We start from the raw sequence: 27,095 nt of genomic DNA, 5'->3' as shown, positions 1-27,095 counted from the left end.
TGAGTGCAATTGTGCGGTAGTTTGAGCATTCTTTGGCATTGCCTTTCTTTGGGATTGGAATGAGAACTGACCTTTTCCAGTCCTGTGGCCACTGCTGAGTTTTCCAAATTTGCTGGCATATTGAGTGCAGCACTTTCACAGCATCATCTTTCAGGATTTGGAATAGCTCAACTGGAATTCCATCACCTCCACTAGCTTTGTTCGTAGTGATGCTTTCTAAGGCCCACTTGACTTCACATTCCAGGATGTCTGGCTCTAGGTCAGTGATCACACCATCGTGATTATCTGGGTCGTGAAGATCTTTTTTGTACAGTTCTTCTGTGTATTCTTGCCATCTCTTCTTAATATCTTCTGCTTCTGTTAGGTCCATGCCATTTCTGTCCTTTATTGAGCCCATCTTTGCATGAAATGTTCCCTTGGTATCTCTAATTTTCTTGAAGAGATCCCTAGTCTTTCCCATTCTGTTGTTTTCCTCTATTTCTTTGCATTGATCGCTGAGGAAGGCACTTTTTTTTTTTTGAAGCATCAATATCTTATTTTATTATAATTAATGGAAGCATTTGATGCCAAATAAATGAAGGTTATTTTACAAACTGAATTTTGGCAAGTCCATGGAATTTTCATTTTATTACAATTTTATATCACATTAGTTCAAATGCATTTCTCTAAGCTACACCAACATTGCTCCTTTGGAATTATTTCAATCATTCTTAACATGTGACTTTACCAAAGACTTTGAATCTAAAATAAGCATAAAATTTAAAATTGGAAACTTTTAATTATGAAGGGGGAAGTCATCAGATGATGGTTGGGGCTGTTAATTTCCAAGGCACTTTGTTGGAATGTTTCTTCTGTTACCTGAGGTATAAATGACAACCTTCAAAAAACATGGGCAAAACCAAAGTACAATGAAGCCTCTGCAGCTTAATCCTCCCATAGTCCTTAAGCCTTTGACAGAAGCTAGCCAAAGTATCTTTCCTGCAAATTAAGTGGGTTTCCAATATTTCCATGTAGTTGAGCTTTCAGAGATAGACATTCAAACATGTCATTAGGATATACCAGCTTGGCTCTGATTGCATTAATTATGCCTGAAAAGTTTAATACCCATCCAAGTCCAAAGGTGGAAGAACACATAAACAAGTATGGTAATCGGCAAGAGCAGACTGTAAAAGCACAGCGCTAGTGCAGCCCCGTGGGAACTTTTCTTTCACAGAGGCCAAGTAAAACAGTCCTGCCAAAGATTACCAACAGAATAAAAACAGTCAACATAGGAAGAGACAGAAATGTTCTCCTCCACTTATTACCTGCCACTCTGACTTTTTAAAATGTAGATGGTATTTAAAATATTCAGTTGCGTGTTGTTGTTTTTAAATATGATCTAATGCTCCATTTCTTCTTGCTTCTTATTTTGATGTGTCATCCTAGCTGCCTGTGGTATCATGTTAGGAATCCCATCAATAATTGAATAAGCTACTCCTAACTCTTCATTAATCAATTCATTTGTCAATGCTTCATATCTGAGTGGCTTCTTGGAGAGCAGGCACACTAGGAACTCAAGTAGCACTGGGTCAAAGGTGTGGGGTGGTTTCTCCTTCCTCTCGTTCTTGTCTTGCAGATTGCGATGACCCTGGTGCATACAGACACCTGGGGTGGGGGGCAGGGAGTTGGTGACCATGGATGGCAGTGGGGTTGTCCCTCACAGCACAGAGGCAAACTGACTGCACATTCCATTCAGCATGGTCTGGTAGCCCATGACAGGGCCTCTGCGCGCCCTTGGCTACCCAGTGAATGGCTTACTCTTATTTGCTGATTTCTGGCTCAGAGATTTCTTGCTTGCTTTCTGCTTAGGGACAGTTGGAGCCTATATTGACCAGGGGGACCCAAACTTACTCATGCATCAAATTGTCATGGAGGCACCTATAGACTGTGAACTAACCCTCCAACATGGCCGGCTGGAGAAAGAGTTTAGGTGACTGGTGTCAGTTTAAAGTTAGGCTTAGGATTCATGCCACAGAAGGGATGAGAGGCACAGGTCATTGTTGAAAGTAGGGTGGCATACTTTATAACTAAGGTTTCTTAAAGAGCATGTGAGGTACTGCCAAGAGGCAGTGGCACCACTGTCACCTCAGATTATTTGTATTCTAGCTTTTTGGCTCCTCAAAAATATTGTCTCCATGCCAGCTTTCACTGTTTAAGTAAATGGGTAATTGGAATTGGACAGAAGATATTTTATATTAGGAATCCAGGCATCTCCATGGAGATCCAAGTCACCAAAATAGGTCAGAGGCAGACTAATTTTTTTTTTTCTTTAAGTCACTGGGAAGTTAGGGGGAAGAGGAGAGAGACAGCTGTGATGTCCCAAAAAGAAAGAAAGAAGAAGTAGCCTCTTTTTCATATGAAAATGAGATTCCCTGAAAGCTTTTAAGCGTGGAAAGTACCTCTAGTGACCTGACTGCCTGTTAATGGTGACACACATTATTTGAAGAAATGCCAGAGGGAAAGAGGAGAAAATTACGTTTGACCCATCAAATATAGGTAGCCACTGAAGGGAAAACACTAACACAAAAGTCTCTTGAGTCTACATAGTTCCTTCTGGTTGCCCCAATATTTTACTTTTTATCTAAGCTTTGCTCAAATCCTGGTTGCACTGAAAATAGCTGAATTCCAGGCCTGCTGGCAATGACCTGGGCTTCATTCTTCAAGTGTGAACTCAATTTCAAAATGAATCTCTCCCAGTGAAAAGAAACAAGCAAAGAAACAGTGGAAATTTGTACAGTTCAGCTTGTGTACAGAATAAGGCAAATAGATTCATGCATCTGGAATGACAAGAGAGATTTTTCCCTCTGCTGCTTCTGCTGCTAAGTTGCTTCAGTCGTGTCTGACTCTGTGCGACCCCATAGACAGCAGCCCACCAGGCTCCCCCATCCTTGGGATTCTCCAGGCAAGAATACTGGAGGGGTTGCCATTTCCTTCTCCAATGCATGAAAGTGAAAGTGAAGTCACTCAGTCATGTCCGACTCTTAGCGACCCCATGGACTGCACCCCACCAGGCTCCTCCATCCATGGGATTTTCCAGACAAGAGTACTGGAGTGGGGTGCCATTGCCTTCTCCTCTAGGCAATGTAAAAAGGATAAAATTCATGACAACAATAAAGGAAAGCTAATTAACTGTAACAAAATACCATTCTTACTATGGATCTAGTCCCTTATATGAACAAAACTAATTGGGAGGATTGTAGAGATATCAAAATATCGGAATCCAGGGATTTTAAAGCCCTGGGTAATTGTTACCTGCCCAATGTGAGCAAGCATTTTTATTTTCCTGCCTGCTAGGCTTTGTGTTTCCATCCCCATTCTCTGATTTTTCAAGCTTCCAGCTCCTTCTGCCCATGATTCTCTCCACTCTAACATTGGATTAATGTTGTATTGGGGACAGGAATCAAGAGAGAGAAGTCAGAATGGAGGAGAGATTTAAAGGTGTGTTAGAAGATGCATCAGATGCAGGATACAGGAAGCTTGGGGCTGGTGCACTGGGATGACCCAGAGGGATGGTATGAGGAGGGAGGTGGGAGGGGGGTTCAGGATTGGGAACACATGTACACCCGTGGCGGATTCATGTTGATGTATGGCAAAACCGATACAATATTGTAAAGTAATTACCCTCTAATTAAAATAAATAAATTTAAATTAAAAAAAAAAGAAGATGCATCAGAAAGAAAATGAGCCTGATGTCAAAGAAGGGCCTAAGAAACTAACTTCAAAGGTATGTGACCTATGAGTCACCAGAGTCCTGTATTTAGAATTGATTCACTCTTGGTTTAATGCTCTGCTGTCACCATCTTGAAGTCCTTAATAATTTTGAACAAGGAACCTCATATTTTCATTTTTCATTGGGCCCCACATATTATATAGCTGATTCTGAGGCCTGGCTGGAAGGATGTCCCAAGGAGATGTCCAGAGGAATGGCAGGGAGATAGCAAGTAGAAAGTTTTCCCAGATTATGGTGAACTGGGTTGACGTGGGAGGTCCAAGTCATGAACTTACCAGGACTGAATTTCCACAAGCAGAAAAGAGAAGGTAGGAAGCAAGAAAACCAGGAAAGTGTATGTGGTCTGGCTGGTCCAGCCTAGGAAGCTACTATACTTCCCTTTCTCCTTCATCAAACATAATGACACCCTCATTTCCATTCATAAAATTAAATTCATTTAGGTTAAGACTTTGCCTGGCCTTTAAAAAAATTGCACAATGCAGTTAGTCATAGCAGTCATTTACGTTTATTCAATCAGACAAGAAAATCGAAGGCCACTCTGCAAGGATCTAAGAAAAGAATGCTTCAAGAAGAATCCACATATGGAAAGGCTCTCAGAAGAGAACTCATTTGGTGTGTTTGAAGGGTGGCCAGAAAGCCAGTTTGACTGAAAGCTAATGGATAATGAAGAGAATAAAGAAACGTGAGATCAAAAAGTCAGTAGAGGTCAGATCACCTTGTAGTCCAGTGGAGGAATTTAGAGTCTATTCAAAAATAATGGAGACCATTATAGAATTTTATTGTAGGGGAGGGGAATGATCCGGTTTACATTTTAGAAGCCTTATTTGTAGACGATGGACTGTAGTGATTATACTGGCAAGAATGGAGACAGGAAGATGACTTAGAGCTGTGGAAGCGACCGAGGGGAGAGGTAGCTGCAACAAGAGAGGTGGCATGGAAATGATAAGAAGTGGTGGGATTTGGGATAGGTTCTGGGGAAGGACTGATAGGACTTTTTCATGAAAGGATGTAGAATGTTAGGAACAAAAAGGAAATCTGAGTGACTCCTACATTATTGATTTGTGTAACTGGTGATGTGGTGGCCCCATTACTGAACTTGGAATGGCTGCAAAGAAGAGAGTTTTCCTGTATTGAAGGTGGGAGTGGGAAGCACAAATTCTAATTTGGTCCCTTTCCATTTGAGAAGCCATTTGGCATCTAAGTGGAGATGTTAGATAGGCAGTTAGATATATGAGTGTAGTCATGAGAGAAGAGATGTAGGAGAATTATGAATGTCAGAATGGTTTTTCAAGTCAAGATGGGATGAGAATTACATTGAGGATAGAATGTAAAAAAAGATGATGAGAGAGCCAAGGACAGAGCCATGGACACTCCAAGATTGGCAGGCTAGTATGATAGTAGGGGATTGAAAACAGGAGAGAGACTGTCACAGAGCCAGAAATTAAAACATTTTTCAAAAGGGGGAACAAGCGACTGTAAATATCCAAGGAGAATTCAAGATAGAACAAAAAAATTAACTATTGACTTTGGCAAGATGAAAATTATAGTGACCTTGAAAAGGACCATTATGCCCAATCAGAGTGGATAGCAAAGGATGAAGTAAAAATGGACACCAAATATGTACAGTTCTTTTGTGACTTGAGAGAAAGTAAATGGGTTAAAAGGGATTTGGAGGGGAAGAGAGAGAAAAGAAATAGAGCAGCAGCAGAAGGACAGGGGGCCAAGGAAGGGTTCATTTTAAAAATCTTTTCTAAAATATTATTTTAAACCACATTTATACAGAGATGTAACTCACTTAGTAGAGAGGAAAAAACTGATAATGTAGATACACTGCTGCTGCTGCTGCTAAGTCGCTTCAGTCGTGTCCAACTCTGTGCAACCCCATAGATGGCAGCCCACCAGGTTCCCCTGTCCCTGGGATTCTCCAGGCAAGAATACTGGAGTGGGTTGCCATTTCAGATACACTAGTATGATTGAAATTCTCTTAATCAACCTCTACTTCAGATTGGATTAGCAGTCTTTGTCCATTTTTTTTCAGGAGAGGGAGGTAAAGCAGTGATCCCCATAACTGGTATTTCACACTCTGAAGCCCATGAATAACTGTGTTTTCCAGTTTGATCTATTGTTTACAAAGATGCAGTTGTAATTCATCTTCAAAACAGCTAAGCCTAATTTATAGACTGAATGTTGCCCTCCACTTCAGTCCACTATGTTGGAGTCCTAACCTCCAATGGATTGTGATTGGAGATAGCACCTTTAAGGATGTTCTGAAAAGTTAAATGAGGTCCTGAGTGTGGGGCACTAATCTAGTACGTGCTGTGCTCAGTCATGTCTGACTCTTTGCAACTTTATGGACTGTAGCCCGCCAGGCTCCTGTGTCCATGGGATTCTCCAGGCAAGAATACTGGGGTCAGTACCCATTCCTGAACCCAAGTCTCTTGTGTCTCGTGCACTGGCAAGCAGATTCTTTACCACTGTGCCACCTAGGAAGCCAACAAGACTGGTATCCTTTTAAGAAGAGGAAGAGAGGTACCAGGAACATGCATACTGAGGGGAAATACCTTATGTGACAACAGCCAGAAGGTGCCCATCTATAAGCCAAAGGCCATTGTCTCATCCTGTCCTGTGACCTCCAAGGAAACCAAACCTGATGATATCTTAATCTTGGATTTCTAGCCTTCAGAACTGTAAGAAATAAATTTCTGTTTTTCAAGCCACTCAGTCTGGGTGTTTGGAATGGCAGCCCTAGTCAACCAGTACAGCCTATTGTATTCATTACTATAGTTATGTAATGTAATGAAATACTACATAAAATGAATAAAGCATTGAAAAAATTGCTTGAAACATTAGCTGAATGCTTTGAAAAGACTTTTTTAGTAAGTTACTAAAAACATTGATCTATTGTTGTGAGCAACACAACTATAAATAATTGGGGAACTCATAACAATCAAGGATGTTGGCCTCAGATCATTTTTAAGCATCTTTCCATTCTCCCTGAACTGAAAAGAAACAAAACTAGAATTTATAGATGACACAATGTATGCAAAAGGAGAACCAGAACTGCAAGTTTTGTCCTGCAAAAGAGTGGCAAATGAAAGAATGGTATACATTAGTTATAATTATTTTAATGATACTCAGCTTTAATTAGCATTTTGATTTATGGATCAAGTGTGGGCCCCAGCTGTGTCACATTGGAAGACACTTGCCTCAGAGTACTTGAGAAGTTGAGATAAGATAGGATCCAATACACAAGGATAAGTGTTTTCTTTGTTAAGAACAGGGATACCGCTTTCATTTTCACAAGCAGGGATTTAGAACATATGCTGTGGATAAGTTGGCAGAATTGATAGTGGGAAGATGAGACTGTTCTGATCTCACTGCACCTTTTCCCTTTGAAGTCTGAGGCAAAGTTATCAGCAGAGAGTAGAGAGAGAAGACTGTGGTGGAGATTTGAGAAAAAAGAAAAGTATGAAATAGCCATTTTGAAGAGTGGGAAAGTTAATTTACTGAAGAAGTATATAAGATCGCTATACAATATTGAATGCCCATGTCAGATTTGTGGTCATAAATTTTAAGTGAGTCCAGTTAGTACATTTGCCTAATTTTCTCCAGTAAAATTTGTCTGCATAGGAGACTATGTACAGTAAAGGTATATTTGAGTGTAATTATGGTCGTTATTTGCCAGGCAAGTGTAACAGAAAGAGACTGGGGCAAAGAAAATAAGGTGTTTTAAAAGCAGTTATTTGAGTGGTGCATTATGGGATTTGGGCAGGATAATAAGAGGAAAGTTAGGACATGAAGCAGAGACAATTTATAAAAATGATAGTAATGTGATAGAGAAGTCAGTGGGATTAAAGAACTGTTGAAGGGAAAACAATAGCAAGAAATTACTGTAAAGGGTGAACAGCAAGTTCAAAGTATGAACTGGAGATTTTACAAGTTGCACAGTTTCTGATGATAAAAATATGTATAGGAAGTGACCACGTGAATGGCTGAGGTTAAAGTGGTTAAACAGTCATTTGAGCTAAAGGACTGAGAGGCCAAGATGGCAGATGGGCCATCATGTGGCGGCTAAGGTCTACAGTCATGATGACAGAAGTGGTCCCAGAGGAGAGGTGAGTCAGGACCCATTACTGATGCATGAGAAAGAGTCATGAAAAGTTCAGAGATAACAGAAATGGTAGGGGTCATCAAGTCTTAGTGTGAATGATTTTTCAATACTGAGAGGAAGTTTCAGTTTAATCATTGGAAAAGGAACTGGGCAATGTAAGAGCGTTACTTAGAATTGAGGGCCAACCCAGAATGCAGGAGGGAGGGGAAGGAGTCATTGAGGATGGATTTGTTTACATGCAGACCAGCAGACTGACACTGTTTAGTCTTATGTGTGTATGTGTGTGGACACTCTGGGGATGGCAGAACCCATCTCCAGATGAAACCAAATAGTTCACTGGGTAGTAAGAGTCCACTCTTAAATCTCATTCCCAGAATGTCTACCTCAAAGCAATGGTGTAGACATCCTCTGAGATATTGATCCTAAGAATAGATGTAATGGCCATTCCTAGCTCCTGAAAGCTGGTCACTGGAGGGTTTCAGAGCCTGAGCTCAGTTTGTGGTCTTCATCTACACGGCCTTTCTTTGCCTTCAGCATCTTCTCATGTTGCCAGGTGACATCTATGTCAGCCTACATTCATAAAATGGGAAGATAACTTGTTGCTCGGAAAGCAAATGTGGTCACTGAATGGGAGCCAGAAAATTAGAGCCCACAGTAAAAATACCTTAGGGAAGCAAAGGGATGTGACCTCTGTGTTACATTTACTGTGAAATGCTACCCAGGGCAGAGGACAACAATTCAGAGAGAAGTCTGTAATTATAAATATACAAAGGAAAATTTATGGAGAAGCTTTCTAGACCTTGGGCAAGTTAGTCAATAATTCATTTGGAGAAACTGCCTAAGGTTCAATTTGGAACAGTTTGAGTTATACAGTTTGTATTATTGCCAGGCTTGGCTCTTTTTACCATTTCTGTTTGAGCTGCTAGATATCACCTTGTCAGTGAAGGTGATAGTGATTGGCAGAAGTGAAGCTCCAGACCAGCTTTTCTCAGGAAAATGCCTCATAAGATTGTTATGTCTGCCACTTTCTGGAATGGGCGTTTGGGATGAACTTCTCCAGTAAATGAACAACTAATCACTACAGTCAGTTTATAAAGGGTGCTCAAATTAGGTGACATGTAGACAAAACAACTGGTTAATGTCATGCTTTGCTGCACACTTGTGGCAAAAAGCAGGCTCGGGATAAGTTCAGCTTTAGACGGATTGCAAATATATCAACATAAGCATTCCCAGTGTTGACTTTCCATATATCAGATGAGTGGTTGAGCTAGAAATTCTTTAAAACCCTCCCCTGCTCCCCACTACCCAGTTCTAGGATTCCAGTTCACTGCATCTCTTGGCCCAGATTAGTATATCTTTGCAAATAGAAGAGTTGGGGGTAGACATAGTCTAGTGAGTATGACTTTCAACTGAGAATGAGGAAAGCATTTGTATTACCTTAGTGAAGTATGATTGGGGTCTTTGAGGAAGACAGACTCAATCTCATAAGGTTATTGTGTTAATCAAGTAAGATATGATATGCAGAAACTTAAGCTTAGAGAGAGTATATGACTTCTTTTGATAACTAGAGCAGAACTCAAATCTAGGTGGCTTGTTGGGGGCAAAGCAGAAGCCATCCTAACTAGTTTAAACATAAAAGCAGTTTATTTATTTAAGACTGTTAGGTAACTCTTAGGCACAGAGACTACACTGAAGGGGAAAAAAGTTTCAATAGAGCCTCTTGGTGAAAGTGAAAGAGGAGAGTGAAAAAACTGGCTTAAAACTCAGCATTCAAGAAATGAGGATCATGGTATCCAATCCCATCACATCATGGCAAATAGATGGGGAAATAATGGAAACAATGACAGACTTTATTTTCTTGGGCTCCAAAATCACTGCAGATGGTGACTGAAGACATGAAATTGAAAGATGCTTGCTCCTTGGAAGAAAAGTGATGACCAACCTAGACACCATATTAAAACCAGAGGCATTACTTTGCTAACAAAAGTCCGTCTAGTCAAAGCTATGGTTTTTCCAGTAGTCATATATGGATGTGAGAGTTGGGCCATAAAGACAGCTGAGCACCAAAGAATTGGTGCTTTTAAGTGTAGTGTTGGAGAAGACTCTTGAGAGTCCCTTGGACAGCAAGGAGATCAAACCAGTCAATCCTAAAGGAAATCAATCCTGAATTTCATTAGAAGGACTAATGCTGAACCTGAGGCTCAAATACTTTGGCCACTTGATGTGAAGAACTGACTCATTGGTAAAGAACTGATGCTGGGAGAGATTGAAGGCAGGAGAAGAAGGGGATGACAGAGGATGAGTTGGTTGGATGGCATCATCGATTGGATGGACATAATTTTATTAATATGAAGTTGTGAGTTAATGAAATTAACATGAACAAAATCTTTAGATAGATGTTCAAGGAATCTTTATTACTATCCATTATTTTATATTATTTTAATTCATTCTTGACTCATCTTTGAAATTTTTCTTTGCTCCCAATCATTTCTTGTTCTAATGCATTTGTTCCAATTGCTCTATTTTGCTTCTTGAGATTCCTCAATTCTTAGGTATCTCTCTGTTCTTTCTTCCTTCTGCTTACTTACCACCTTCTTTCATCTCTTCATCTTTTAGTATTTTCTCCTATATCCTCAGAAAGCATTTCCAAGTTACGGATTTAATTTTCTGTACTGACAGGCCTTATTTTACTACTTCTGAGGTGGATTTAGATGGTTTTATTACAAGTTTACAGTCTCCTTGCAATTTGTAATAATATTATCCAGCTCCCTTTTTTTCTTGGCTCACTCTCATTACACTATATTCTGTTTACATCTCAGCTTATTCTCATAATAACTTTCTTCTCCTGTTTCATTTCAATCATATCTTGTAGCAGCACACTAATGACATTACATGATATTGTAAAATTTTCTTCTGAGTTCTGTACAGATCATTTTTAGAGGTCTGTTCTTCCAAAGCTTCAGAATGATTTTTTTTTTTCTTTCCATTGTTTTGCAGTGTGTTTTCATAAGACCCTTGGGTGTGTTTGGGGTCCTTTTTATTCATCTTCAAACAAGGGGAGATCTTTTGGAAGCTGGCATTTGTCCACAGACTGTATGGATCTCCCCTGATCCTATCATCCCCGCTTTGGGTGTGAATCAAATTCTTTTCTAAATTCTTGTGGTTGTTGTTTCTAACTTGCAGCTCAGTTCTCAGTGTCAAATAGCAATGCATCTAATGTGGCTCAGTCGTATGGGGCTAAGATTTTCCCCCACATACACTGTCTGGTTCTTTGACACTTCGAACTAATCCAGTATTTGGAAAACCATAATCCTAACATGCATTCTTCTTAGGTTTTTCTATCTTTATAGGAATCATATTTTGGGATGTGATGTAAAAAGTCCAAACCACTCCTTTCTAGTGAGTTATTTAAGTTGTTCCTAGATGGGTATAGAAAAGTGGGAGCAAAGAGGATCTTCAAAAGTTATGGCCATGCATTCAAGTCTGATCAGTTTTCCATTAGGTAGAGATTCCAGAGATTCTTTGGACCAGGAAGCTGGCAGTGGTAGAAGGATAGTTCTTTCTGCCGTCTTTCTGTACTTGAAAAGGCTGTTTCAAAAGGTAAAATACAGATACAGTTCTTCTTCCTGATTGAGTTTCCTAAGCCATTTCCACTGACCTTAGGTGTAGTGCAAAGTCATTCTAGATTCCAGTCATGGGCCTCTTTCCAATATTAATCTTCAGTGTGCCTAATTTTCATCTTTTTCTCTCTTCTTAAGTACCAGATTAGAGAGTCAGGACTAGTTGCATCAGGGACCGCTCGCTATATCCTTTTTACAAGTGAAAGTTGTACCTGCTTATCTTTAAAATGTTCAATGCAAATACTTTTTTAAGTGACAACTCACCTTGATGTGGCAGTCTCCTCTCGCTGTTAGTTTTACCTCTTTGCTGGCACATGATCACAGTTTGCTCTATCTCCTATTTATCTTTGTATGTGTTCCATCTTTTTTCCCACCGAGTAGTGAATTTCTGGAGGGCAGCAACCTTGCCTGGGTCATTAGTATACCTGTTGCCCTGCCTTGAAGAGAGTAGTGCTCTGGAAATCTCTGGGTGAACAATAACAAGGGTGCATAGAGACTCTTCATGGATGTCCTTCTGGCAATAGAAGAAAAGATTGGGCATTGGCTCTCCTTAGGGTTCCTCCTAAAGGGGTTTAAAAGCAATTTGAGCTAACACAATCGCAAAAATATTTACTATGCTCCTACGACATGTAAGGTATTTGGGATTCCCAAATGACTAAGCCTTGCCTGCTGCCTTCTCCAATATGGATAGAAAAGAGCCCAGGCCTGAGTAGCTCTAATAAAGGACAGACCATGGCTCTGGCTCCAGTGAACTGAATTATTTCCACTTGCTCACCCAACAAACATTTACTGAAGACCAACTCCAAGGCAATGTGATGAGCATGAAACGTTCTCTTAATTCTGAGTAGCAGACTCTGTCAGAAGGAGCCAAAGGATTATACTTGATCTGATTGAATAATGGAGAGGAGCATCCATATTCCCTTGTAGTTCCCAGTTGTTGGGAAACCTTTGCTCTGGATCCTCAACTCACAATAAGGCAAACAATTATAGCTCTGGAATCAGGTGTCAGCCTAAACAAATCTATTGTATGATCTCTTCTTGCTTTTCACTCAGTTGAGAAAATACCTTTTTTTTAGCAGTAATATTGTTCATTACAGGATAAACTAAGGTACCACCAAGGCATCTATGTTTATGTGTTACTGGAAATAGCCTGTGCTTTCTTGAGCAGTTCTTAGTTGTAAGTTTCGTTGCTGGAAACAGCTTTGCCTATTTTTCTGATGCCACAATTTACTCCATTTATCATTTAGCTGATTTTTCATGGTTTCTTCTTTCTAATTAAAAGATGAAAGATTTTTTAAGAGGCCTAATTCTAGCTAATGATGTAAAGGCAAGGCATGAATGATATTATCAGGAAAATATGGCATATGAATAACATAGTTTTTAATCACCCTGAATATTTGTAAAGGAAACACGTAGTGATACCTTGTCCATTTTAAAGATCAATAAACCAAGGCACAGAGCCGGAATAGTACAGATCATGAGTGAATCAGTAAATTAGAGAAATAAAACATCATGGTTTTTATTTCACACTCTTTCAGATGCATTATCTGATTTTCTTTTATGTTATAGGTGCCACTCATTTTCTGAAGTACAAGGATGCATAATATTCTAATGTTGATAGCAGTAACCAACTGGATTGAGCTCTTATGATATGTCAGGCACCATGCTAAGTGCTTTTTATACCTTGTCTCATTTAATCCATACAACCATACTGAAAAGTAGACATTTTGTCCATTTTAGTGGTAAGGAAATAAAGGCTTCAAGTTGGTGACTGCCCTGGCTGTAGCTAGTATGTGGTAGACTTGAGATTTGGCTCCATTTCTGTCTGACTTCAGAGCCCATGTACAGCCCTGATGTGCTGTCTTAAGACCATCAAATCTCAACCTGTCATTTTACTTTTGCTACATCTGCGACCCAGAGAAATCATGGCTCATGCAAAGCTTCACAAAGAGTTAGTGAGACAGGTAGAACTAAAAATGCAAATTTCATGATTTCCAGAGGTTCCTCTTCTTGAGAGTGAAGGAGGGCATTTCTTCTTTGTAGTTAAGTGCTCCAGTCAGCACTGCTTTGCTGAATGTCAAAGCAAAAACAGGGTATATCTAGCATTTTTACAGAAAAGATGTGGAAGGTCTATATTTAGGAAAGTTACTTCAAGCTAATCAGCTATTTCAAATTAAAAGAGATGTGACTTGGTGGCAGCAGCAGCAGCAGCATTAAAAAAAAGTGGGATTTGAAGACCACTTATTACAAACTAAGCTAATTTTCTTATGTTGACTCTGATATAAGAAATTTCTAAATAACAGAGGAAATAGAACCACTAATCTGATCAGAATGTATATCTCTGAGAACTCTGTATAGTGAAAAGGGCTTGGAATTTGGGGTAGAAGTCTGGAACTAAAGCCTCATTCTACTTCTTCCTCTTTGGGTGAGCTTGGTAAATTGGTTTAACCTCTCTAGCTGTTGGTTTTCTCACTGTAGGATAGATATAAGTTCAGTTCAGTTCAGTTGCTTGTCGTGTGTGACTCTTTGCGACCCAATGTACTGCAGCACTCGAGGCTTCCCTGTCCAGCACCAACTCCTGGAGCTTGCTCAAACTCATGTCCATCGAATCGGTGATGCCATCCAATCATTTCATCCTCTGGCATCCCCTTCTCCTTCTGCCTTCTATTTTTCCCAGCATCAGGGTCTTTTCCAATGAGTCAGTTCTTCACATCAGGTGGCCAAAATATTGGAGCTTCAGCTTTGCATCAGTCCTTCCAATGAATATTCAGGACTGATTTCCCTTAGGATGGACTGGTTGGATCTCCTTGCTGCCAAGGGACTCTCAAGAGTCTTCTCCAGCACCACAGTTCAAAAGCATCAATTCTTTGGAGCTCAGCTTTCTTCATGGTCCAACTCCATCCATACACGACTATTGGAAAAACAATTTTGACTAAATGGCCCTTTGTTGGCAAAGTAATGTCTCTGCTTTTTAATATGCTCTCTAGGTTGGTCATAACTTTTCTTCCAAGGAGCAAGTGTCCTTTAATTTCATGGCTTCAGTGACCATCTGCACTGATTTTGGAGCCCCCCAAAATAAAGTCTCTCATTGTTTCCATTGTTCATCCAACTGTTTGCCTGGAGTGATGGGACCAGATGCCATGATCTCAGTTTTCTGAATGTTGAGTTTTAAGCCAGGTTTTTCACTCTCCTCTTTCACTTTCATCAAGAGGCTCTTTAGTTCTTCACTTTCTGCCATAAGGGTGCTGTCATATGCATACATGAAGGTGTTGATATTCATCCTAGCAATCTTGATTCTAGCTTGTCATCCAGTCTGGCATTTCATATGGCGTACTCTGCATATAAGTTAAATAAAATGGTGACAATATACAGCTTTGATGTACCCCTTTCTGTATTTGGAACTAGTCTGTTGTTACATGCCAAGTTCTAATTGTTGTTTCTTGGCCTGCATACAGATTTCTCAGGAGGCAGGTCAAGTGGTCTGGTATTCCCATCTCTTTCAAAATTTTTCACAGTTTATTGTGATCCGCACAGTTACAGGCTTTGGAATAGTCAATAAAGCAGAAAGAGATGTTTTTCTGGAACTCTCTCGCTTTTTCAATGATCCAGAAGATGTTGGCAATTTGATCTCTGGTTCCTCTGCCTTTTCTAAATCCAGCTTGAACATCTGGAAGTTCACGGTTCATGTACTGTTGAAGCCTGGCTTGGAGAATTTTGAGCATTACTTTGCTAGTGTGTGAGATGAGTGCAATTGTGCAGTAATTTGAACACTCTGTGGCATTGCCTTTCTTTGGGATTGGAATGAAAACTGACCTTTTCCAGTCCTGTGGCCACTGCTGAGTTTTCCAAATTTACTGGCATGTTGGGTGCAGCACTTTCATAACATCATCTTTTTGGATTTGAAATAGCTCAACTGGAATTCCATCACCTCCACAAGCTTTGTTTGTCGTGATGCTTCCTAAGGCCCACTTAACTTCACACTCCAGGGTGATTGGCTCTAGGTACATGATCACACCATGGTGGTTATCTGGGTCATTAAGATCTTTTTTGTATAGTTCTTCTGTGTATTCTTGCCACCTCTTCCTCATACCTTCTGCTTCTGTTAGGTCCATACCATCTGTCCTTCTTTGTGCCCATCTTTGCATGAAATGGGTGAATTTAATTCAGATGACCATTTTATCTACTACTGTGGGCAAAATCTCTTAGAAGAAATGGAGTAGCCCTTGTAGTCAACAAAAGAATCCAATTTGCAGTATTTGGGTGCAGTCTTGAAAATGACAGCATGATCTCTGTTCGTTTCCAAGGCAAATCATTCAATATCACAGTAATCCAAGTCTATGTCCCAACCACTAATGCCAAAGAAGTTCAAGTTGAATGGTTCTAGAAGACTTACAAGACCTTCTAGAACTGACACCAAAAAAGATGTCCTTTTCATCATAGGGGACTTGAATGCAAACGTAGGAAGTCGAGAGATAATGGAGTAACAGGCAAGTTTGGCCTTGGAGTACAAAATAAAGCAGGGCAAAGGCTAACAGAGTGTTGCCCACAGAATGCACTGGTCACGCAAACACCCTCTTCCAACAACACAAAAGTCAGCTCTACACATGGACATCACCAGATGGTCAATACCAAAATCAGATTGATTAGATTCTTCACAGCCGAAGATGGAGAAGCTCTATATAGTCAGCAAAACAAAACCGGGAGCTGACTGTGGTTCAGCTCATAAACTCCTTATTGCAAAATTCAGAATTAAATTGAAGAAGAAAGTAGAGAAAACCACTAGATCATTCAGGTATGACCTAAATCAAATCCCTTATGATTATACAGTCGAGGTGACAAATAGATTCAAGGGATTAGATCTGATAGATAGAGTGCCTGAAGAACTATGAATGGAGGTTCATGACATTGTACAGGAGGCAATGACGAAGACCACTCCCAAGAAAAAGAAATGCAAAAAGACAAAATGGTTGTCTGAGAAGGCTTTACAAATAGCTGAGAAAAGAAGAAAAGTGAAAAGTAAAGGAGAAAAGGACAGATATAGTTATGGCATTTATAGATCAGTAAATTAAGGGATGGTTAAAATAAGGCATGTGAAAAATGAAATGAAAATTTGCAAATGGGAAAGGGTATACAAATGTTAGTTTCTATTCTTAAGAAGTACCATTTTCATCCTAAGTTTAAAAAAAGCCATACTTGTTTTAACTATGTTTTTTTCTGCTTGTAGTCCTTGATTCGTTCATTTTTACACACATCATTTGTTAAGACATCTGCCATACCTCACACTGGGGGAAGTTATAAAGAATATATAAAAATTAGAAGGTGGAATCTAACTGCCTATTCATCCTCTACTCTTATACCTAATAGATGACTCAACATATTCAAAACTGAACTCCTGATTCCTGCCCCAAATTTGTCCCCTTTCTCTCTTCTTCATCCTAGTTGATAGCAACTCCATCTTCTGGGTTCCCAGAACAAAAAACTTTGGAATCAAATCTGATACCTCTTCTTCTCACATCCAGCCTTTCAGAGAAACTTACTAGCTCTTTGTCCAAAATATACTGAGTCAAAATGCATTTTTCCATATCCACTGCTGCTACCCTGGTCAAAGCTACTAGAGTAGATTGAGTTATGTCTCCCCCAAGGATACATTTAAGTCCTAACTCCCAGTACCTGTGATGTGACCTTACTTGGATAGGATCTTTGCAGAGGTCATCAAGTTAAGATGAGGTCATTCTGGATTGGGCGGGTCCTAAACCTCATGACTGATGTCTTTATAAGAGGAAGGAAAGGGACATTTGGAAACAGAAGGAGAAGGTCCTGGAGGACTTTTGTTGTGTGAAGAATACACCTTTAGTTATCTACTGCCTGTACAGGTGGCTGTACCATCTAGTGCAGACATACTTCAGTATTTTAACAACCTGTTTGGCATTACTAACCTTCCTGGATGAATGTCAACTTTGCCTCTGCTATATTTTCTGACTTTTAAAGAAACTTGTAAGGTTTTATCTCTTACTGCCTTTAGGTCTTTGCTCAAATGCTACCTTCTCTGTGAGTCCCATTCCAAGCACCCTATTTTAAGTCATACCCCTACACTCCTTACACAACTCCTTGACTTTCTGTTTTTCTGTGTAACCTTACTGCCATCTGACATATATAGATATATTTTTGCTTATTTATCTTATTATATAAAATTATATATAATAGAATATAAACCACACAGGACAGAGGTTTTGTTGTTTTATTTTGTTTGTTCTGCTTTGCTTTGCTTTTCTTAATTCTGTTTAATCACTTGCTATGACTTCCCTGGTGGCTCAGATGGTAAAAACATCTGCCTACAATGCGGGAGGCCCAGGTTCGATCCCTGTGTTGGGAAGATGCCCTGGGGAAGGAAATGGCAACCCACTCCAGTACTCTTGCCTGGAAAATCCCATGGACAGAGAAACCTGGTAGGCTACAATCCATGGGGTTGCAAAGAATCAGACACAACTGAGCTACTTCACTTTCTTTCTTTCCATGATCTCAGCACCTAGAGAAGGGCCTGACAGGTCAAGGATACTCAGCGTTTGTTAAATGAATGAACAGAGGCTTTCAAACAGCTTACAGAATGGCTGCTTGTACATCTGTGGAAACAGTCAGGAGTCCTGAGCAGCCTACATACTACAGAAACTGTTGTCTGTATCAGCGTCTCATCTGGAAAGTTGGAGCCCAGGCCAAGGGAAGATGCTCCCTCCTCCTCCCCCTCTCCCCCTCCAGCCTCTCTTCTCGGGGAGAACCAGGTGAGCATGATGGGCCCCGATGGATTCTCTCCAGCAGCCCTCTTCATTTTTATAATTATGATTAAAATGTCTTTTGTGACACACTCCCAACATTCTCCTTCATGGCAAAATAGTTTTATTTTTTTGTCAGGTAAAGTATCATTAACAATTTGCCTTGTTTTGATAGCATCGGGCTATAATTAGTTTCTACAGGGAAAATGCTGCAATTAACAGTGGTTGCTTCTTGACTTGAATCTAAATGGAGACTGGAGGAAGCTGAGTAAATTTTAAAGTATCATCAAGGTTAGCAAGAAATTCACCTGCATGTGAATTAAGATGCTATGTAATAGCTTAGCTACCTCTTCCTTCAAGGAATAATGTCCTGCCTCCCTGTCAACTCCTAAGAGATTTATCTCATCTGTGATCTCTGCATTCTCTGAAACCCTATCATTTTTATATTATCATTTATAACACTAGTCTTTTAAAATTTTTCTGTTTCCTAGATAAGTTGGAAAAATAAGAATATGTATTTATATTTTCTTATCCTTGTGTAAAGAGGCCCTGGAAGGATATACAGAAAACTGTTAATGAGTTATCTGGAGAGGTAAGGGGAACTGAGAGAATGAGGATGCTATAGGCATAAGGTTCTCAGTTGTTGTTCAGTCGCTAAGTTGTCTGACACTTTGTGACTCCATGGACTGCAACATTGCCAGGCTTCCCTGTCTTTCACTGTCTCCTGGCGTTTGCCCAAATTCATGTTCATTGAGTCAGTTAAGCTATCTATTTGAAGCAAGTAGATATATTACCTATTCATTTTTTGCTTTTTGTTTTATGAAAGGACTATGGTGTTAGACATATGCAGGATCTAATGCAGTACTGATGACACCAAATGCTGAGGTTGATTGATTGCAAATAAAACAGTTAGGACAGGGGTAGCTAAGTGAGTTAATTAAACCCAGCACATTACTGTGTGTCCATGTGGACATTCTTCCACAAAAAGATGAACTCATTGTGTTTGCTGAGATGCTCTTTTCTCAGGTCCCTGTCATCCTGAATCTCCCTTTCATTCCACGTGTCCTATCAGTTCAGTTCAGTTCAGTCGCTCAGTCATGTCCGACTCTTTCCGACCCCATGAATCGCAGCACGCCAGGCCTCCCTGTCCATCACCAACTCCCAGAGTTCGCTCAGACTCATGTCCATCGAGTCAGTGATACCATCCAGCCATCTCATCCTCTGTCATCCCCTTCTCCTCCTGCCCCCAATCCCTCCCAGCATCAGGGTCTTTTCCAATGAGTCAACTCTGCATGAGGTGGCCAAAGTACAGGAGCTTCAGCTTTAGCATCATTCCTTCCAAAGAAATCCCAGGGCTGATCTCCTTCAGAATGGACTGGTTGGATCTCCTTGCAATCCAAGGGACTCTCAAGAGTCTTCTCCAACACCACAGTTCAAAAGCATCAATTCTTATAGAATTACACAAAAGCTAAAACTTTATGCCTTATTCTTCCCATGATGATAATAATTAACAGGTATACACTGCTTCGCAGTTTACATGATTCTTTTCTAAAATTGTTCCTTTGGACTGTTACCTGTGGAGCCTACGCCTTGTTCTCTTAAACAGTCAGGTGTCATTGATGTTCTGGGCCAGGCTTAGAAGAAACATGCAACAGAGCATAATCAGTTAAGTGGATAAATTCTGAATCAGGAAGACTTTGACTGGAATCCCAGATTTACCATGTATTTGCTATGTCATCTTAGACAAATTCCTTAAATGTTCTGAACATTTGTATAGGCATCTATAAGCTAGGTATCATGAACCTACTTATTAAGATTTTTGTGATGGTCCTATATGGTAAGAGAAGTCAAACATATATCACTATGTCTCATACACGTGAATACCTAATAATTCAGATTGACTTATTATTGCTTTTATTTATATGTATTCATTTCAAGTGCATCTGGAAAGTTGTCCCCCACCACCCTAAATATCTCTTTCTCGCTCCTTGGCATGATGCTCATTAGGTCATTAAAGATATATTACTTTGGGTTGAATATATTATGACTATATATGACTAGGTTTTCTCATTAAAGTGCAAATTTACTTAGCTTAACTTTGATATTGTCTTTTTTCCCCTGGGAGGACTAACTAAAAGCAGGCACTAAATTGAATGGAAACTGAGAGGAGTTGCAATGAGTAGTTTCATAGCATGGACTTCTCCTCAGGAATACCAGACCTTGGACGCAGAACTGTGGGACTGAAGGGCATCTGCACAGCTTGGGAGATCGGTAGGCAGGAGGCACTTGAAGACATGACTAAAGCTGAGAACAGGACAGGAGCAAGGGGCTGGAGGATCTGAGAGAGAGTCCTGCTCCACAGACCTGCCAAGCCACCATACGGGCATCATGCTGTGAAATGCGTCAGCCCAGACCCTTGGCACCTGTGTCTCTGCCTGTCAGAGCATACCTGGTCGCAGGTTTTGGTCTTGCCACTGGGTCTGAGCAGGTGTTACTGCAAGGCTGTGTACCATGTATGTGCCTGCTTTTGCCCTTGTAAATCACAAGCTTTGGAACAAGAGTGTGACATACCATATTACTCTGGGTGCTTTGGTAGGATGAGTTGGAATAAAATGAGGCTAAAAGCAGGGACCAGGATTGGAAGGTTCTGTCCTAATCTAGGAGTGAGGTGAGGAAGGTCAGGTAAAATAAGACATCTTTACTATATCTTCAAGTGTTTTACAAGTTTGAGGCCATATTTCTGCATGACCACCAAATTTACAACCCATTGATTCATTTTTGTCATCATCTTGAGAATTTCCACATAATAATTAGCTTGGTCTTAAAGCTTTTTTATTTTGGTGTTTTGGATTGATGGCTATAGCCACAATTTCTCACAGATAATTTAGTTTTAGTGTCATTTCAGACAAACAGGTGACTCTCATCCTAAGCCAGCAGGTGTCACTATTGATCAATTGGAAATAAACATGGTAGCCTTACCTGGTAGGAGTAGATCCATCTCTGATTAGGGGAAAAAAGAATGAATTTGTCATTTCAGATTAAAAGGCTACTGCCTCAGATCCACTGGCTTTGTGGTAGATAGCTGAGTTCTCAAAAGTGTGTATGTTTCTTCAACACTGGTTGCCTGCAAGCACAAGGCAAGTAGAGGTCTTCATGGAGAATGGAGTCGAAGGAATGGCCCCTTCACTTTCTAGTATCAATGCTCTTAGAGTTACTGATAGCCTTTTTCCTATTCTCTTTTTTTCTCCATATTGTTAAATGTAGCCAAGTTCACGAAATGAAACTTTCATAGTACATGATAGCTCCAGAATTGCTTTCTTCCTTTGGTCCATCCTCAGTTATTAGACTTGATTTCAGAGAAGTCTATGCCAGAAACAATGAGGTGGATAAATCATGGAGTGTACTTCAAAATCAAAAAATAAACTTTGGGAGAGGTATTTTTTGACTATGCATCATCCAAGGCACTGTTCTTTCCTCCAATACATAACTCAGCATAGTACAGTTTGTTAAATGTATCCATGCTTATCTTTCTCCACCACAAATTCATACTGAATTTATTATATGCAAACTATGGTGATTCCCGTGTGAAACCTATACCTTTTCCTCCTCTAGAGAATTAATTATCTTATATGAGAGTCCTCCATTCTTAGTATTTATTTTCTCTCAACAGTTTTCTTGTTTAGTTTGTTGTATGTGTATTTTTCTATGGCTGAACTATGAGTTTTGTTTTTTAAGAAAACCAAAGATGTTAGATATTATGTACCCCAGACCCTCCTCATTTTACAAATGGGTTGTAACAATAGCTAGTATTACTTGAATCAGTTTTATAATTGAAATTTTAGAATATGCATTGCATAGAAGAAACACTCAATAAATATTTGAGTATCGGGCATTTCAAATATCAGTGGTGTAACAACAAATACCTTTCCTCTGCTCCCTTAGTGAGAAACTTATAGTCTAGTAGGGGACATAAAACATTCATCAAATACGATTTCCTGCCTTGTACTAAGTCCTATAGCAATAATGCACATAAAGTATATTGGGAATTCAGAGAGAAAATGTTTCTGAGTGACTGGTCATAGAGAGTTTGTGGGAAAAATGGTTTTTAATCCATAAATATATGTATGTAGAAAAAGGGGGTAAGGAAAAGTAAGATGAAAGTATTTGAAATGAAGCAAACAGCTAAGCTGAAATACAGGGAAAGGGAAGTCTAGAAGATATGTATGTTGTTCAGTTAGATGAAACCTTGATTAGGTTAAAAAAGAATGAAATATGACAGGAAAAATAATTTAGACCTTGAACACATTACATTTATGTAAAGAGTAGGAAATTATTGTTTGAATCAGGAAAATAACATCTAGAGAATCAGATATACAATGTTCCTTGTTTTTAGAAAATGCAATATTATAATTAATAATTTGAATGGCACTACATTATCACTTTTGAATTTTTTCTGGTGCTTCTAATAACACAACTCAGACTAATTGTAGATAATTGCCTGGGAAAATGATAACACTTTCTAGTTAAACAATGCACTCCCAAAGATTTGGGGGACAAGAATTTCAGATAAAGGGAAGAGCAAGTTCAAAGGCCTTAAATATGCTTGAGAAACTGGGAAAAAACAACTGTTGATGGAAGGTTGGAGACCTACACTTGGAAATGGGAAGGAAGCAGGAAGTACAGGAACGGTCTTCTAAGAGGGAATAGCAGTCTGGCCAGGGAGTCACCACTGATTGTCTGGGCTCTGGTCGCCTGTCTGTCTCCTGGCTGAATCAGAGTAATGAGAGGAAGAATTCATGAGAAAGGGCTTCCAGGGACCTCTTGGGGCTTCTTTTGTTGGTGGCAAGTTTCTTTTGTTGTGGGTTTAGTTTCATCATAATACTCAATGGAGAATTAAATATCCAATGGAAACTGAAGCATTGTTAAGAAGAGGGAAGGACTTCTAAGTGGCCTGAAAACAGCAAAAACCCACTTCAAGGGGGGAACATTGACATTTTCAACAGGTGGAAAATGGCTAGTATAGAGGAGTGGAGTAGAGTGGTTTCTTTTTATGAAAGATCCTATTACTCAAGAACCATATAAAAAGATTCTTGACTTTTACCTGCTCTTGTTGGGACCTGCTCAGGCTCAGTGTATTCAAATTTCCAGTGAGTGAGACAACACCATGTGTTCAGAGCTCATGTATATTTGAAGAATGAGGATAAAGAGAATTTTTAAGATTGAGAGGCAGTGAATAACTGGAGTTTGGAGGAAATTTGTGACAATAGTATGGATATATTATGAAATTGTAAACCTTGAGGAAATTGTGTGCAATGCTGATTCAGAAAAGAGCCAGATGGTACTAAATAAAACCTGAGTTCATGACCACTTCAGCTATTTTCTCCCTCCCTGACTTGTAGAATGCGCAGGATTTATATGTGTGGTGAATGATTATTGACCAAATATATCCCAGAAGAAAATTCCTCACCTTGAGGGTTCTAACACTCAATCCAAACCAGACCTCTTATGACATTACCTACTGATTCATATCTGCATATTGCCATGTCTTTACTCACATGATTTTCTGTCAAAGACCTCAGCTTGTCAAAATGTCAACTTGCCTGGGATTTATTCTATAATTAATCTCATCAGCTAGAAACTATTTTTTTTCCTCTAAATTTCCTCTAATTTATAACGTAGAGTTATAAACGTCCTTCTCATAAAGTGCTCACTATATGTTTGGTTTTTTCTAGTTCTCTTTTTAACTCTCACATTTCCCAAGAATAAATATCAGAAACAGACTATTCACAATCTATACTTATAAGAAATTTGCACATTTCTTGAGCTGTGTAAATGTACATTTCTACAGTAGATCCATTTTAACTCAGTAAACAAACAGGTCAATATCTCAGTATGAAACATCTGCCTTCAAGTAAGTAATGATGTCTTTTTGTTTATTAATTTGTTTGTTTATTTGTTTTAAAAGAATTGTTCAGTTTCACTGGGTTGACTTAAGAACCCAGTATGGTGGCCTCCCCAAAGCAAAGTGAGTTCCACAGTGTTTCCATGTATGATGAGTAAGAACTGTTGACAACTTCTAAATGAGGCTTCTTCCTCTTTTACCAAGATACAGGTATATTCTAGACTAAAGCCCATTAGGGATAGGGACCAAGTCTGCATTCACTCTATACAGTGCCATCATATGGCAGCAACTTGCCTCAGAATTGATGAATCAGTTCACTTCAGTTGCTCAGCAGTGTGTGACTCTTTGTGACCCCTTGGACTACAGCACGCCAGGCTTCCCTGCCCATCACCAACTCCCAGAGCTTGCTCAAACTCATGTCCATCAAGTCGATGATGCCATCCAACCATCTCATCCTCTGTTGTCCCCTTCTCCTCCGGCCTTCAAAGTTTCCCAGCATCAGGGTCTTTTCCAGTGAGTCAGTTCTTCTCATTAGGTGGCCAAAGTATTGGAGCTTCAGCTTCAGCATCAGTCCTTTCAATGAATATTCAGGACTGGTTTCCTTTATGATTGACTGGTTTGACCTCCTTACTGTCCAAGGGACTCTCAAGAGTCTTCTCCAACACCACACTTCAAAAGCATCCATTCTTAGGCTTTCTTTATGGTCCTAGTCACTAATGTTTCTGAGGAGGACTCTGTGTTTATTATATAGTAACTAGAACTTTAAGCCCTGTCTCAGAATGGGGATAGGTTCTAGTAGAAGGTCCATTAGAAGCCTGAGAGTATTGGAGAAGTCCTGACGGTAAGGTTAATGGCCCAACTTTCCCTAAGGAGGGTTAATTCTTTCTTGTACGTCTTTCCTGGAAAGCCTTTCAGAACTGCTGGACTCATTTCTAAGGAAAGCTCTAGAATATTTCTTTTCAATTCCGCATATTTCTTTTGTTTAATTGAAGTATAGTTGACTTACAATGTTGTGTTAGGTTCATGTGTAGAGCAAAGTGATTCAGTTATGCATATTAATAACAGATGGCTCCTCATTTGATCAGCCATAATTGCATCGCACACCCATTCCTGAGCCAATCACTTGCAAGGGGAATGGGGAGACTATTGTTGGTTTAGACCAATCAGAATTCACCCCATCTCTCCTGATGCTCATGGCTGATCAGTACTTGAACAAAGATGGAATTTTCTCAGCTAGAAATAAGGAAGGCCAGAAACACCTGTTGGGTAAGCAATCTGTATTGTCTGCCACTGAAATCAAATAGAAAGATCTTAGTGATCAAGGGCATGTTACTGCTAAGGAGTGAAAGATGATTCCCATGCTTTTGGCTTAGGCCACTCAAATAAGTCTGTATTAATAATTATCTTTATAGACGTGTTTCAAAAGGTTTAGATTCAGAAGGACTGTATTACAATGCATTTTCATGTTCCTAAGAGACAAAGAAAAGCCTTGAAATGTAAATTTATCCTAACTGCTCTATGGAATTAATTCTGTTTTATATGAAAACTGAATATTCAGTATATTATTGCCCTAAATTGAGCACATTTGGGGACAATACATGCATATCCAGTGGTTTGATCTCATTTGTCAATAAAGTAAACATAATTATGAATGTAAGCCTTAATGCAAAATAAATATTCTGCTTAGGAATAAATTCTTTTTAAGACAGGAAAAATTTCAGTTTTCTTTTAATATGTGGTCTCTCAATAAATAGTGTACATATTATTTTCTCCTTCTACACTCACTCAAAATTCTTAAACTTGAAACAGTTTATTTACCATGAACTAAAATGTCCAGAATTCTATTTCCAAAGCAGTCAATATTTGCAGTCATTCTCATAAGAGTAACTGAAAAAATGATCTTCAATAAGGGCATATTTGGTCTCTCCCTATAGTGAGAGGCCTGTCTGTTTCTAACAGTAGGTTGCTATGTTACAAATGCACCATCCTCGTATTATAGGCAGGAAGATAGCTGTTTGCAATTAGCCTATACAAAGCCAATAATGGCAAAATAATAAATCTGAGAGTTGTAAAAGCACCAGGCCTTGTTCATGTTCTTTTCCTTTTCAGACAAATTTAATTTTTTCCCCTTTATCCCTTCCTTCTCTTTCTTTTTTTTTTTTTTTCCAGGAAAGTATATTTAATGTTCTGCAGTAGCTTAACATAAAGAGAACTAGATGATAGATTAAATTTCAGGTCAAAAGCCTTCCTGACCTCTGAATTTTCTACCACATCTTCCATAAAGGAAAGTTCAGCATGTTGTAGGTAAAAAAGTATGCCCAGCAACAATGTTAATTTCAACTTGTCATTCAACCAGTACAAGAGACATTGTGAATATTGATTCGTGTTGGAAGCAAACTCCAATTAGTGTAAACAGCATGGAGATATTTGACACTAATTTACAACAAGAGTATTAAAGCTTAGAGGAAGCAACAAGCCCTGTAAAGTAAGATTTCACAGTGACAGCCCAAAGGACCAGTGATGTGTTCAACATGATTCTGAAGTAGATGAAATGGGACAGTATTCCACTATATCTCTGGCATGGAGAAAATAAGTTATAATTCTATAGTTTTCTAATTAAATAGCATTATAATCTAGTTTGTAGAATATCATATAATATTCTCAGAACATATTCAATCTGGAACATTTATGTTTTTAGGCATAAAAACATATGTCTAAAGGTGCTTCATCCTCTTAACAAATATTTTCCAGCTACCTACTATGCAAAAATTTATCCCAGCAGTTTATGACCCCTGCAGCAGCCTCCTGGTTGGTTTTCCTGATCATCTGCTCTTACTGAGACTAAATCCATCTTATGCTTTATTATTATAGAGTAGCATTGATCATGTCACTCAGATGTTTTGTCCCTTAGCAATGCCCATCATTT

General features: G+C 39.3%; 1 pseudogene; it reads right to left on the bottom strand.

Annotated features, from left to right (window-relative positions):
• Positions 1-1,078: 1,078 nt before the first annotated feature.
• LOC104996385 overlaps positions 1,079-27,095 on the bottom strand; it is an 86,404-nt pseudogene continuing 60,387 nt past the window's right edge.

This window comes from Bison bison, unplaced genomic scaffold, assembly GCF_000754665.1.
Source record: "Bison bison bison isolate TAMUID 2011002044 unplaced genomic scaffold, Bison_UMD1.0 scf7180017864291, whole genome shotgun sequence".
In the NCBI taxonomy this organism is placed as follows: Eukaryota; Metazoa; Chordata; class Mammalia; order Artiodactyla; family Bovidae; genus Bison; species Bison bison.
This window is presented reverse-complemented; position numbering and strand designations above follow the sequence as displayed.